Source organism: Budorcas taxicolor, chromosome 22, assembly GCF_023091745.1.
Source record: "Budorcas taxicolor isolate Tak-1 chromosome 22, Takin1.1, whole genome shotgun sequence".
Taxonomy (NCBI): Eukaryota; Metazoa; Chordata; class Mammalia; order Artiodactyla; family Bovidae; genus Budorcas; species Budorcas taxicolor.
The window spans coordinates 17,003,751-17,016,284 of record NC_068931.1 but is presented as its reverse complement, the minus strand read 5'-3'; positions in this window follow the sequence as shown (position 1 = coordinate 17,016,284).

Sequence of the window (12,534 nt, the reverse complement as noted above, 5' to 3'; positions counted from 1 at the left end):
GCCTCTTTGAAGACAGACAAGAGGAAACTCTTAAAGGTCCTGACATATCCAAGAAAAAAAGAAAATACAGTTTTCTTTGAACAAAGTGAAGTTAGGGGCCCAGACCTTCTGTCCAGACAAAGTTATAAGTATGAAAATGAACTTATCTATGAAACAGAATCAGAGATATAGAGAATAAACTGGGGGTAGTCAAGGGGTATGGGATGGGAGAGGGCTAGATGGGGAGTTTGTTTTTAGCAGAAGTAAGCTATTATATATAGAGTGGTTAACTAGCAAGGTTATATTGTAAATCACAGATAAATGTATTCAATATCCTGTTATAAGCCATAGTGAAAAAGAATATATATATATGTATAACTGAGTCACTTTGCTGTATACCAGTAGCTAACACAATACTGTATTTCAACTATACTTCAATAAGAAATATATTTAAAAACTGGATGTTTGAAAAAACTGAGGCACAGAAGATTATATGATGCAAGAAATAAAGTATAAATTCAATGTTTTCACTTAAATAAAATCCTGTGTATTACCTACAGACAGTGAGTGTTCTGTGCCCTTGGTTCCCTTGAGCCTTTGTTCCCTATCCACGGATTCAACCAACCTTGGATATTACAGAACAGTAGATTTTACTATTGAAAGAAAAATCTGCCTATAATTGGACATGAGAAATTCAAACCTGTGTTGTTCAAGTGTCATCTGTAGTTTGGAAATGTAATGAAAAGTCATTAAGAAAGAAAGAGGAGAATAAACACAGGCGATAACTAAGGTATTTCATTCCAGAGTATAGTTAAATAGGACTGTGTTGTTACATAAAGATTATTAAAATTTAGGGATTGTTTCCTAATATATGTTAGAGTGTGGTGTATACATTGCAATCAGTCACTAATGCCATGGATTATATCATTTTGATTTAAGATTTGAAAAATAAAAATCTAGATATATGAGATATATTGAGAAAACATTGAGCTATATCATCACATTTTTCACTGTGTATTGAGTAAAACGAACAAGCAGAATCCAGTAGCCAATAGTATATGTACATACGTAGATAATATACACCAGCCAAGTTATTTTTCTTATACTGAATGAATTTTGTCTAGTTTAGAGTTCAATAGGACAAAATACTTTAAATTTTCTTTGGAACTAGGCATTTCCTAAAATATGTACAAGTAATTTAATTATTAAATTTCCTAGGATAATGCACACCATTATACTAAGATCCTAAGAAATATGCAATATTGATGGTAAAACATGCCAAAAGTAAATAGTCGTAATTAAAATTTTTGTGTATGTGACTAGAATTTGTAAATTACATCTTCCGTACTAGTAATCGTTCTAATCGCTTGTTAGATCACCAGTAAGCTTTGAATATAGGAACCAATCCTTTGTCTATGCTCAGATTTTAACTAAATATTGAGTATGAGTTCTATTGCTGACACCACAAACACATGTGGTGTTTGTTTGCACGTGATTTGAGTCAAAGCCATTTGTCCTTATACATTACAGCTTTATGCATTCTGAATACATTCCCAGGTAAATATTTAGCCGGTAAACATTCACACAGCAAAGTATATCTGTGATTTAAACATAAGTATAAATTTAATAGGGGAAAAATTATATCCTTGGGTAATTTAGCTGTTCCTTTGTCTTGACTTCCAATGAGTGCCAAAATTCATTAAAAAAGTGATCAGTTTTCATTTTAACCCTGATGGAGGGTAAAACCTGTATAACATTCCACTGCCCTCTGCAGGATTCAAATATAAGTTGTATCTGGAGAATTTTACTTCTTGTACATCATTTGAAAATGAGATTCTCTAGCAAGGATCTAGAATTTAAAGCAACAAAAGCAGAGCAGAGGAGGGTGTGTGTGTGTAGGGGGATTCAAATTGTGTTTTCTGTAAAATTAATGAAATTTTGAAGACATGCCATACCAAGGAAGATTTCGCCAAAATGAAAATAAGCATCAATAAAAATGCCATGCTATGATAAGGTAGTAATAACACATGAAAGATTTTGTGAATCATTCAAATGAGGGGGATAAAAAGGAAAAAAGAAAGGAGAAAAACCTGGAGAAAGGGAGGGAAATGTTATTGAAAATGAGTGGGTGTTATAATTTTATCTCCTTTTTTCTCCCTTTTTGTTTAATTTCACTTGATTTGCTAAAATGAAAAGTGTCTGCACAATAATGGATTAATTAGAAGAATATGCAACCTTTTTTCTTTCTTGCAAAGAAAAAAGAGTTTTTTCCATATAAGATTCCATCCAAAGCCTTCACTCTGAACCACAGTTGGTTTTTTAAAGCCATTTACATAACAGCTAACAAAAATGTACTCAGCAAAACACCAGGCTTTCTAAACACAAGAGATAATTATGTTGGAAGAATGATATTCCGTTGCCATCTTCATTTTCAAGATACATTTATTCTCTCCATACACAGCGATGAACAAGCAAACACATATTAACATATATTGCGAAGGTGTGCACCATTAGAGTGACAAGATACAAGGAGTTGGGACTGATTCAGGGGTTAAGGCGGAGCAAAATCCAGGAAAGAAAGATATACTGCATTCCATTCTTGGCATATATGTACCACCTGAATGGTATTTTTCATTAACTCCTGCACTGGGAACATTCTATTATTCCACTGGGAAGCCATAGCAGAAGAGATATATAATTATCAGCAGAGTAATGGGGATGCTCTTGCTAATGGCCAGCTATTCAAATATCTCAATATAATCGTCCTGCCCAATCTCTCCCCATTGCATACTCTTCTGGAGAAACTCATCATTTTTTTCCACTTACTCCAGCATAATGAATTCATTTTGCATTTTCTTTGTGAGAAATTAAGAGAAATTGCAATATAATGTGTTGACATTTGAAATTCTGTACGGAAAAGTTTAGGCTGGCAATTTAGTTTAATCGCAAGCTAGCAGGGAGAGGCTTCTTATTAAAATAGTTCCCTGTGTACAGAATGTGCATTTTCATTGTAAACCTTTGCCTTTGTGTATGAGTTAGGATTTTTTCCCCTTCCTTATAAATCTCAGATTTTTTAAAAGAAAAGATAATGTGTCTCAAATTGAAGCAATGTGTTCTTTGAAGCTTTTTTTTTTTCCTTAATGGTCAAAATTGTTGACACCAGATGAACACTGAGTGCGAGACCTTTGGAAAAAGTGAAAATGAGTGAGAAGTTGCTTTGAAAAAACAACTTTTCTTTTTTTTTTTGAAATATTAAACCATTTATTCTAAACACTCTGAGGAAAGATTAGATTGAAGATTTTTTTCTGTTTATTTGCTCAAATCTAAATTTCGGTAACCACTTCCATGTTGGATACCTCTTATTTTTAGTCTTAAATTTTCAACTCATTTATCTAATAAGATCAGTAAACTTCTAATAAAGCAGCCTTACTACTTTCTCTGTAGAATGCCAAGTATCTGGGCAGGCGACAATATGAACAAGTTATTTAAAAAAGAAAAAAGTTGCTATTGGACTCTCTGGATTGGAGGGCACTTTAGCTTTCCTTTCTTCCCACCCTAGACATTTAGCTAAGTTATAATATTAGAGGGTGAAAACTGTGTTGTTAGTTGATCAGGAGCAAGAAGAAAAAAAAAAAAAGTGCCTCATTCTGATTACTTTCCTTTCATGTCTTACAGTCTTGCTTTTATTTGCTTCCTCTAAAATGTTTTCATGCAGAAACAGATATTGTTAATGTAGTACCCTCAAATTTTTTGACAGAGTCACATTTAGAAAAATAATTTCAGAGGGAGAGCTCACTGGAATGACTGATGCTGAATCTGAAACTCCAGTTCTTTGGCCACCTGATGTGAAGAACTGACTCACTAGAAAATACCCTGATGCTGGGAAAGACTGAAGGCAGGAGGAGAAGGTGATGACAGAGGATGAGATGGTAGGATGGCATCACTGACATGATGGACATGAATTTGAGAAAGCTCCTGGAGTTGGTGATGGACAGGGAAGCCTGGCATGCTACAGTTCATGGGGTTGCAAAGTTGGACACGACAGAGTGATTGAACTGAATTGATCCATTTCTCTAATTTTCTCCAGTTCCTCCTGAAGAGCACATAGATTAAAGCTATTGTATCACACCTGAATTCATCAGAGGCTACAGAGAAAGGGTATAAGGGAAAGACAACATGAACTCCACCTCAGCAAAGGCAAATAAAAGTCAACCTTAGAAACTAACATACATCCAGAAGAATTTCTCTGGAGTCTGTGACAGTCAAAGTCTTGCCACTCTGTCTGGCTCCACCAATACTCACTCCGTCCCTCCTTCTCTTCTTCCAGGATGTACCTGGATTCTCTCCACTTTTTTTTTACTAAAAAACTAAAACTTAAAGCTAAGAACTAAAGAGCCTCTTGATGAAAATGAAAGAGGAGAGTGAAACAGTTGGCTTAAATCTCAACATTCAGAAAACTCAGATCATGGCATCCAGGCCCACCACTAATGGCAAATAGATGGGGAGACAATGGAAACAATGACCAAATTTATTTTTTTGGACTCCAAAATCACTGCAGATGGTGATTTCAGCCATGAAATTAAATAATGCTTGCTCCTTGGAAAACAGTTATGACCAACCTAGACAGCATATTAAGAAGTAGAAGCATTACTATGCCATAAAAGGACCATCCAGTCAAAAAAAAAAAAAAAAAAAAGTTACGTTTTTTTCCAGTACTCCTGTTTGGTGAGAGAGTTGAACTATAAAGAAAGCTGAACAGTAAGGAACTGACGCTTTTGAACTGTGGTGTTGAAGACTCTGAGAGTCCCTTACACTGCAAGATTCACACCAGTGAATCCTAAAGGAAATCAATCCTGAATATTTATTGGAAGGACTGATGCTGAAACTGAAACTTCAATAATTTGGCCATCTGATTTGAAGAACTGACTCATTGGAAAAGATTCTGATGCTGAGAAACATTGAAGGCAGGAGGAAAAGGAGATGACAGAGGATGAGATGATTGGATGGCATCACTGATTCAATGGACATAAGTTTGAGTAAGCTCCCGGAGTTGATGATGGACAGGGAAGCCTGGCGTGCTGCAGTCCACGGGGTCACAAAGAGTTGGACGTGACTTAGTGAACGAACTGAACTGCACTGACTCATTCCAAATTCTTCTTAAAATTCGTTTAAAATTTTGCATTCTCATTTCAATTACAATTCTTATGCAATATTTTCACATTAATATTCCATTGAGTACCATTTTTCTTTTCTTCTCACTCTGCATATTATCATTAATGATAAAGTCCACTGCTGCTACTTCAATTGCCAAATATTTCTACTGTCATAACTATTACGAGACTTGCCCTCGGGTTTGGAAAATGACCTCTTGATCTATGAAGGTTCTAGTCTTTGTGGAGTTTTCTGTAAGAAAGATGGCTACATCCTTCATAATAAGTACCTTAGTAAAAAAGTAATTGTCTCAACTCATATTTGGAGATCTTCCATAAATTAAACAGAACTGAAAAGGAAACAAAAGGAAGTTTATCATGACTTCCAAGGTGTGACAGTGAAATTTCTCTCTATGTATAAGTAATAACTGATTGTGATGTATCAGATTTTTCAAATTCATAACCTATTTTGTATTACTCACAGAAAAGCTAAAAGATTAAGGGGATGCATTGGGTTGGCACCAAAATTCCTTCTTAAGTTAAAAATAAAAGACACATTTTTCACTTTCCCCAAGAACTTTGTTGAACAACATATTCATTGTTTTATTTCACTACCTTCTGTCATTTTTCAGGCAACTTCATAAATCTGTCTTCTCCAAATTTTTATCTTTGTTGAGCAAAGATCTGTTCTAGGTACCTTTTACAGTCTTTCAGGAAATTTAAGTTTTTCCATTAATAGAATTTTACTAAGACTGAAATAAATGGAAATCCAAAGTTGCAGTGTCTGGTGAATAAAACAGATGAATCAAAACTTCCCAGCTAAACTGTAGTAGCTTTTGCCTGGTCATCAAAGAAACATGTGGTCTTGCATTATCTTTCTGAAAGATTATGCATTTTCTGTTGACTAATTCCAGATGCTTTTCATTAAGTGGTTTCAGTTGGTCTAACTGGGAGCAGTACTTGTTGGAATTAATCTTTTGGTTTTCTAGAAGGAGCTCAAAATAGAGAACTCCCTTCCAATCCCACCATATATATAACATAACCTTTTCTGGATGAAGACTGGCCTTTGTTATGATTGGTGGTCATTCATTTTGATTGTCTCCAAAACTATTCCATTCCACATTATTGCACAGGATTCACTTTTCACCACCTATCAAAATTTGTTTTAAAAAAGGAACATTTTTGTTACATTTAAGTAGAGAATTGAATGGTAAATATGGTCAAAAGTGAAAGTGAAAGTCTTTTAAGTTGTGTCCGACTCTTTGCAAACCCATGAACTATATAGTCCATGGAATTCTCTAGGCCAGAATATCTGAGTGGATAGCCTTTCCCTTCTCCAGGGGATTGCCCCAATCCAGGGATTGAACCCAGGTCTCCCGCATTGTAAAAAGATTCAAGTATGGTCAAGAAGGTTTTTTTCCACTTAACTTATGTGGAACCCAAACTTCAGAGTGAGGAACATAACCAAACTGGTGCAAATGATTTTCAATGCTTGATTTGGATATTTTGAGTATGCTGACTATCTCTCAACTAATGTCTCAATTTGATCACTATAAACTTCACCTGGTACCTGGCCATGGAGCATTGTCTAGTGAGAAATCTCCAGTACAAAACTTTGAAAATCACTTTTGACATTTTTGATCAATCATAGCATCTTTCCTATACATTGCACAAATCTTTTTTGTTTTTTTTTTTGCATTTAAATTGCATTTTTACCTTTCATGAAATAATGAAGCATAATATTCCAAAAGTCCTTTCTCTTTTGTCTTCCATCTCAATGTTAAAATGGCTACACAAAAATGTTGATATTTTTTGAATGAACACTGATATGATAGGTGTTACAATACAATCTAACAAAATTGTTTTGAATAAGGCTAAAGGCAACTACTTTGCCAATAAAGGTCCGTCTAGTCAAGGCTATGGTTTTTCCAGTGGTCATGTATGGATGCAAGAGTTGGACTGTGAAGAAAGCTGAGCGCTGAAGAATTGAGGCTTTTGAACTGTGGTGTTGGAGAAGACTCTTGAGAGTCCCTTGGACTGCAAGGAGATCCAACCAGTCCATTCTAAAGGAGACCAGTTCTGGGTGTTCATTGGAAAGAATGATGCTAAAGCTGACACTCCAGTACTTTGGCCACCTCATGAGAAGAATTGACTCATTGGAAAAGACTCTGATACTGGGAGGGATTGGGGGAAGGAGGAAAAGAGGATGACAGAGGATGAGATGGCTGGATGGCATCACTGACTCAATGGACATGAGTTTGAGTGAACTCCGGGAGTTGGTGATGGACAGGAAGGCCTGGTGTGCTACGATTCACGGGGTCGCAAAGAGTCGGATACAACTGAGCGACTGAACTGAACTGAACTGAAAGACAACTAAGCACTACTACTACTTGAGCCATATTACACAAAAACAGAGCAAATCTTTTGGCCAACGCAATACAAGTGACACTAAAGTATATATTTCAGAGCATGACTAACAAAAAAAGAAACTCCAGTACTTTGAAAGGCAGTATGCTATTATAGCAAGAACAATTAATCAAAAGTCAGGAGTCTGAGTTTTAGTCTTCAATCTAGTTCAAGTTAACTAGGTATGTGACCTTGAGCTCGTGAATCATAAGGCCTCCAATTCATCCATAAAATGAGGAAGTTAGATTTAATTTTGTCCAATACCACTTCCAATTTGAAGCAACTCTAATTGTACTATTTGGACATAAATTATCTTTCTGAAAAACCAGTCTCTTAAAGGACAGTAGACATAAATTATTATTCATAGTAATTTCATTTTAAATGATTCATTCTTAAGTTTCTGATAACAGTAAAGAGGAAGTAAATATAATTACTTAGGAGGAGGCTCAGTGAAAAAACTATTGCAAATAGGATCAAACAATCCATTATTAGAGATTTATTGAATATCTACTGACAAATATTATGAAAGATTAGAAATGTTTAAAAACATTTAAAACCATCCTTTTCTTTAGTGACTTCTGCTTTAAAGGAAAGGTGAAGTGTAATCCTTTGTAAAAATATGGAGCAGTGAAGTGGCAAACAGTACAGTTTTATGAAGATGTACAATAGAATTTCAGATAATGACATAAATGAAACAGTCTAATGGGAACAACTGGAGTCTAATCAAGTTTTAGAATGATTGGCAGTACTAAACTGAACATAAAACAAGGTATTTCTGAATTCAAGCAGAGAGGAAAGATAGGGCATCCTGTTCCAGACTTCACTGAGAGGTTATATGCACCTCTTCTAGTGCTGTGGTCAGAGGCAATGGTCATGTGAAGGACAAGCCATCAAAACAACTGGAAACTTAAACAGTGAAAGAATTTATTACATGGATATAAAAATGTTCACCAAAATAGAGAATCTATCAAGACACTAAAACCTGAAAACTTTACTATGGACTTCATCATTATTTGGCGTGATGTAGAACATATTTCTTTTAATTACAGAGAAGGGTTCCTGACCAGGGCAACTATACAGAAATAAGGCTTCCCTCATTACTCAGTTGGTAAAGAATCTGCCTGCAATGCAGGAGAGCTGGGTTCAATCCCTGGGTTGGGAAGATCCCCTGGAGAAGGAAATGGCAACCCACTCTAGTAGTCTTGCCCAGAGAATCCCATAGACAAAGGAACCTGGCAGGCTGCAGTCAATGGGTTGCAAAAGTCAGACACGACTTAACGACTAAAACACCACCATGTAACTTCCCAGGTTACAGTTGCATTGTAATAATTTTATTATATGTTCAATTCTACCCAACTTTGTTTTTTTTTATTATAAAAAAGAATTGATGTTATTTTAAATATGTGCAGTTAAAAATTAATTGTTCTATAAAAATATTTTTAAAATAATAAGGAATAAATAGGTACATAAACCATGTTTGGTTCTATAGCAGAAAGCATACAGAAGTTTCCTAAGGATTTTCTGCACTTCTTAAAGATTCTTAGTAAATAATTTATGACAATTGTCTTAAACATTTTTGTTCATGTACTACTAAGAGACTTCTGACACACTATTTACTCTCTCACATACTTTAAATTGACATGAAAGGTTTTTATTATATGTTTATATTTATGATACAGGATATAAAACAAATGCATTAAAATATTGACATTTAAATATAAAGGGTTAAATCTTTCTATTAAATGTATCTAACAGAATCTAAATGCTGTGATTTGAAAGTCATCATCATTATGAAAATAGTAATGACATAAATTTCCATTGCAATATTAGATTTTCCAGTTTCTTTTCTCTCTATGAACTTATATTTCCATTCTACATTCCTCACAATATTTTTTCCTTTAATATAGCTCTATGCTTGAAAGTATTTTATTGATTATCCTATCATCTTTCTCTGCAGTAAAATTATGCATGTAAAATGTAACAATATTTTATTTCTCTGATTATGGAATTCCAAGAATTAAAAATTCTCCTGTTGAGTTATTATAATTACCACTAGTACACAATTGATCAAAATAACATAGATATATAATAAATTTTAATGAATAATACTAGACACAAACTGCAAAATTTGTTGGAAATGCATTTCTCAATGAGATAGATGGGTCTTGATTTTATTTTTTCACCATAGTTCATGAATTCATGGATGAATATTACTCATCAATATAATGAGATAGTGTTTATCATCAATTTTCCTTATTATTATCTTTTAAAAAGGTGTGAGTACCATTTAAACTAATGGGGAATGCAAGGCTTACATAGAACAGTTGATGTCAAAACAATCAGCTGGAAAATAACCATACTGCTTTTAGAAAAAAAAAAATTGACTTTATTGTTAAATATAAATTAAAGTGTTCATATTTATCTCAACTTCACTTTTCACTCTAAATTTTTATTCAGATAGATATATTAATGGGTAAGAGATAAATACAAGGTAGATAGATGATTAGATGTATAGAAAATAGTATTGATATGAATTTTTGGTCTGGATGAAATAAGGCATCCTGTCATTCAATTTTTCTTCCCCAAGCACTCTCACCTTTGCTTTCACGGGACCCTACTTTAGTAACAGTGTACTATTTTAGAGAAATTTGATGTTTGAGCCAAATCATAAAATAAAACTTATCACATCCTTTATCCTACAATATATCAGAACTTAGAACATCTCAGCTTAAGCCAAAATATCACATTTCCATTCCCACACTTTGTCCTTAACAGAAATATGTGCAAAACAAGTATAACAAGAAAAGTCTATTCTCCTCCTTCAAGAATAAAAACATTTTAAATTATCTCTAGAAGTCAATGGCACCCCACTCCAGTACTCTTTCCTGGAAAATCCCATGGACGGAGGAGCCTGGTAGGCTGCAGTCCATGGGGTCGCTAGGAGTCGGACACGACCAAGCGACTTCACTTTCACTTTTCACTTTTCATGCATTTGAGAAGGAAATGGCAACCCATTCCAGTGTTCTTGCCTGGAGAATCCCAGGGACAGGGGAGCCTGGTGGGCTTCCATCTATGGGGTCTCACAGAGTTGGACACTACTAAAGTTACTTAGTAGTAGTAGAAGATTTTAAATTTTGTGCTATGAAGAATATAATTTTCTTGTGGGAGAAGAGTAGTTGGCAAAAAGGAGAACTGACCTCAGGTGCTTTCTTGGGAAGATCTATTTTTGAATGAAGAATACATGTATAAAATTGAGGATATGAAAATTTATTTCCCCAAATTATTGGTGCCCAGTTATCTGTAGGAAAAGCTTCATATATTCCCAGTATGAAATCTGTTTCAGAAAAGAAGATCCCACCTCATCCCCCAGAACGGATTCTGCTTCCAAGATGGTTGTCTTAGTTTTCTTATATCAGCATAAGTCCATCTCATTCCTTACAGATGCCAACAGTGTGCCATGCACTATAAATCTACTATATAATCAAATCCTTACAACTCATTCATAACTTTGAATTTAGATTATAATTTTCCGTTTTCAGCTATGTAAAATTTAGGCTCACTAAGACTCATTAAATTGTTCAAAATTTCACTAAAAAGAATAGCCAAGTGTGGACTGCAAATTAACCTACTTAATCACAATATGCACTCCAAATCCTCTGCCACTTTAAACAATGAAAATATTGCATTTCATAATTTTTGATTTAACTACAGTTCTAAAATTCTAAGACCCCCATATTGCAGCCAGTACAAAAGTCTTACTGACACTGGAATTTTAGCCTGAAAATGAAACCAATATTTTATTCCATTTGAAAATATTAGCCCATCTTTCTAAATCTTCCTACTTGACTTGGATTCCCATGGCTGTTGGTCCTTAGAATACTAAAGATTTTGCTGCTGGAAAACCCTCTCAATTGTGTATGGGTCTGTGTGTGAGCATAAGTGTTGACAGAATTTGGGAAGTAGGTGAAAAAAAAAATTGTTTAGCTTTTGTCCTCTCATCTAAAAATATGTATTTTTCCTTGGGAGATTCTCACAACATCTCAGTCCGTTCTGTGCTCTGCTCTTTTCACGAAGAATGGCCCACTAATTTTCACTTCAAAGCCTGACAGTTAGTAAACTTGTCTTATACCATTCATTTTGGGAGCCATCTTTCAATATCTTCCAGGAAGAAATTAACAGTCAACTGTGTTTGGTTTATGAAAACGGGAAAAAAAAAAAAAAAAAACACTTGCAAAGAATAGAAGCTAAAGACAAAGTAAAATGGAGCTTTAACTGGTTCAAAATCAAACTGTTCAATTCTAGTGCATTCGGTTCAGTTCAGTTCAGTTCAGTCGCTCAGTCATGTCCGACTCTTCGCGATCCCATGAATTGCAGCACGCCAGGCCTCCCTGTCCATCACCAACTCCCAGAGTTCACGCAAACTCACGTCCATCGAGTTGGTGATACCATCCAGCCATCTTATCCTCTGTCATCCCCTTCTCCTGCCTCCAATTCCTCCCAGCATCAGAGTCTTTCCCAATGAGTCAACTCTTTGCATGAGGTGGCCAAAGTACTGGAGTTTCAGCTTTAGCATCATTTCTTCTAATGAACAACCAGGACTGATCTCCTTTAGAATGGATTACATGTGTATATTTAAACAAGCGAAAGAAGAACAATACTCAAACTGGTGGAAAACAGAAAAACAATGCCATAGATGTCAAAACTTTTTTTTTTTTCTAGACAAATTATACAGGTATACAGTTGGCATAAATGCAATGGAATTGCTCCAAACACACACACACACACACACACACACACACACACTGGATACCTACTGTTTTGTTCCAGTATTGAAAACAGCCTATATTTTCAGAAGTTATTTTAGAGAAATTCTATTTAAAGTTTTACCTGAGTTTTAAATTTAGTAACTATACATCATTCTCTAAATATAAATGTAAACACATTTCAAGAGAAGATGGATAAAAACCCAAATCTTATCATATAAAGCCTTCTTTGCTGA